Below are 3,889 nucleotides of genomic sequence, written 5' to 3'. Positions count from 1 at the left end.
TTGCAATTCAAATACCAAGAGAAACCATTTCCTGGAAGTGTAGCTGCTGTTGCAAAATTTGAATATCTTCTTATAGTTTAATATCCTTAACACCACCTCACTTTCAGAGCATTAGCAGTCCCTAATCTGAAGGGTGTTTCCTAAGAAAGCTCCTCTTTTTTTTGCAGTAATGGCTCAAAACCTTTTCTGAATGTGTTTTTCATATTACCAAACGGCCCTAGACAAGGAAGGAACACAGTGAAACCCATCTCTGTGGTGAGGTTTTAAAGAAATTCCGTTTCTGGGGGATTTTCTCCAAAGGAGTGGTTCTCAAATGCTGCTTTCAATCTCTCTGGATGGTGGAACCCTAAATCTCCTGGGATGTTGCATTCCTGAATTGTTGTGTGTGCACACCCTTGTCTTTCTGAGTCATCTTCAGAGCTACAGTCAAACTGAATTCTCCTGAACTTTCCAAGTGTTACTGCAATAATTTCCTTTTTATCCGATTTATGTGAGTTTTGCAATGCCAAGGGAGCCAAATGAGCTTAATATAGAACAATTATTTCTCCTGGAAAGCAGGACAGCAAAGCTTTCATACACTTTGCTTGCCTCAAAATAAATGTATTTATTTAATGGATGGACAAGACTGCTTTGAGATGTTTATGCTTCCTCTGAGGCCGAAAAGAGTCTGTCCTCTCCTTGACTCCTTGGGCTTCCAAGAATATTTTCCATCCAGCCATCCGTAAGAAAATCAACTCCAATCTGAGTCAGGAAAAGAGCAATTTAATAACTGAGAACTGAGTGAGGTGTTTAATGGACGAGCTCGGAGTCTCACTGACTCTTTGCCATCTGCCTCAGCATTTTGATTTACAGAGTTTAACTGCTTGTAAAAGTCATCTCTGTGTGGGTTTTTTTCAGTCCTACTAAAGAAAAAAAGCATTTTTTCTTTCCCCTGGAAAACGATGGATTAAAATAATGGCTGGCCTGATGGGAGATGTGCTACAAATCACATCTGCCTTTGCCAGAAATGCACCTTGTCTCTCATTCTGTAAGGGGAAGAGCTGGAAAAAACGGCAGGAGACTTTAATCAGGTGATGGAGATGTCCTTAGGAAGTTTAAAGTGAGATTCATTTCCCTTGCATTTCGTATCAAGGATTTCAATAACTGCCCTAGAGTCAGATGAATCACGGGAGAAAATGAAGCACAATAACAAGAAAAACTGACAGATAAAAGAAAACCAGCCCAGAACCCGAAGCCAGAACAAAATGAAACTTCAAACCCACAAGTGCAACCTTCTCATAAGGAACAAAATCTTCTCTTTTCAGGGCTTTTCTGGTTTGTGGAGTGCTGTTCCTGGGGCAAATATCCTGACTGTTCTGTATTTCCTTACCATGTGTTCTCTCCCTTTGCCTCTGTAACAGAAGGCTCGGAGCAGCACGGGGAATGGAAGGAGATCAGGTGCCTCCTGCACTGCGCCACGCCACAGAAAAGGGAAATGGCAGTGGAGGATCAGTCCCTGACAATGAGATAATTCATTCTTTTGCTGCTCTGTCACAGGCTGCTGGTGTGGAAAGCTTTGAAGAGAGCAGTGGGGTCTTGACTGACAGTTTGATTTCTGTGATGCAAGGAGGAGTTGGCCACAAATGCTGAAGAGGAAACATTTCTGACTCACCTCGGATAAGGCAGAGTTTTTTTAAGGGCCAATCCTGAACGGTGGAATGAACTTCCCTGCAAGTTTATCACAACTTTGTTGCTTTCTGTGTCAGGCCTGTCTCTTTCTGGCATCAACATTCAATAAATATAAAAATGAGGAAGATTTTCAGAGCAAACCACCTGAGTTTGCACTCAGCTCCTCCTCCTGTATAAAAAAGGCCCACCCAAACCCTCTCCAACTCTGATTAACTGGTACAAGTGCATCATGCACACTCCTAAATGTTTCTCAGGTCTCATATAAAGTGAAAAAAACCCACAAACCCACAAAAACTAGCTCAGAATGGTGCAGAACTCGCCCTGTTTCCTGTTTCACTGCAGGAAAAGGGTGCTTGTTAACTCCTGGGAGATGTTCAGCAACTTGTCCAAAACGCTGGTTCTTCAGGCTCCTGAAAGCCAAGGGTCAGCACTGTGCAGGTGAGGAGGAGAGTGAGGAAAATGCAACAGTCAGCCCAGGCTGCTCAACCTTTCTCTGTGGCACCCACAGCCCACCCCAAAGTTAACATCTGAAATGCTAAATCCCAGTTAAGGGTGAATATTTCCCCAGCTAGAGCCCAGTCTGCCTCTCCAGCAGCAGCAGAGAGCCAGGCTGGTGCAGTGCTGGAGATGGATCCTCCTGCAGACCCGGCTGGGACCCGGCAGAGCCCCTCTCCCACCCTGTGCTCCCTCCCAGCGCTGCTGCAGAGTCATCTGCCTGCAGGTTGTGCCACCTTTATTACAAATATCCAAATTAGCATCCCTTGCAGATGTTCTCTGCCAGGGCAGGCCTATATCTGACTCTGGAGTAAAAGACCTGCAGCTCAGGAAGGCAGATTAGTCATAATGAGCCTTCTGAACTCGAATGCTCTGTGGTTTTCTCATCTCTTCTGCCAAAACAAGCAGCATTCCCAGCCTCCTGTGCAACACTTGGAGAGCGGAGGGAGCCTTTGCCTTGCTCAGCAGAAGAAGCACAGGGAATTACTGGTCAGAATTGGCTTCTGGGGGACGATTCTCTCCCTGCCTTGCCCTGGGGTGTGGCAGCTCCTTAGTCCTGCCAGAGGAAGCACCCAGGGCCTGGCACAGGCTGGCTTTTAATTGCAGGATATTAAATCCAGCCCTGGGAAATGCAGGCTCTGGACGTGGCTGCAGATGCAGTTTGAGACGTCAGGAAATGTCCCACCAAATGTGCTGTGCTCTTAATGAAGGCAGTGACTCATCAGCCCTGGTGACAATGAGGGGCTGCAGCAGAAGCTGATGAGCTGAGGGCATGGCTTGTGCTTTGAGTGCTGCAAAGTCCAGTGAAATGTGTCCCCCCAGATAAGAAAACAGCCATTTTTGGAGTCCCCGAGTTGCAGAAAGAGGTAGACAGGGTGTCCTCCCCTGCTGGAGCCCCTGGGAGACAGGCAGCTGTGGAATACATCGTGTTTCACCCCATTCCTGTGACCCCCGAGGAGGTTTTGGTGCCCCTGACCTGCTTTTGGTGCCCCGGAGCTGCTGCATTCCCAGTGTGTTTGAGCCAAAGTCCAATCTGTTCACACAGCTCTGGAATTGACTGGATCCATTCATTTCAAGTGTAGGAAATCAATAGTCTTGGGTGTGAGATTTCTTCAGAAGCCAAGATGGGTATTGATATCTCTGGGAAGGAAATGAATTCTCCTCTTCTTGCACATTCCCAAGGGTGGGCCAGGAGGATGCTGTTACTCCCATGAACCAATAACGTCAATAGTGCACTCAATAGTGGGCTCAAAATATTTGTGTTTTTCCCAAAAGCAGTACACCAGAAGGTTCTAATCTGAGAGAGGGCTGGAAAAGGGATCTGACCTACCTGCACCACTGATCTCCTGTGGGGCATTGGGCACATTTTGGCCTTTCCTCTGTCTCATTAAAGATAAGACAGAGTTTTGGATTATCATGGGCTTGCAGTTGACATATATTTTATATTTTTTAATCAAGTGCCGTTTCTTACGGTTGCTTTTATCCCCTAAAGTGGTCTGTGCAATCCCCACAGGACCCCTGGCTGGGGAAATGCTATCAGTGCATATTCAAATAGAATAAAATTTGCTGTGGCAGTGTTTATGAAAACATTGGCTGAGCTCTCTGGAGAGCAAATCCAGGCTCGGAGCAGGGAGTCCACAGCAATTTGTCCGTGGATGAAGGGCTGGGATGTGCACGCTGGGGTGGCAGAGCACAGGCTCTGCTCTCAGAGCGGCTTTTTGGAAGC

This window comes from Corvus cornix, chromosome 24 (assembly GCF_000738735.6).
Source record: "Corvus cornix cornix isolate S_Up_H32 chromosome 24, ASM73873v5, whole genome shotgun sequence".
In the NCBI taxonomy this organism is placed as follows: Eukaryota; Metazoa; Chordata; class Aves; order Passeriformes; family Corvidae; genus Corvus; species Corvus cornix.
The sequence above is the reverse complement of the archived record's forward strand: the minus strand, read 5'-3'. Positions refer to the sequence as shown.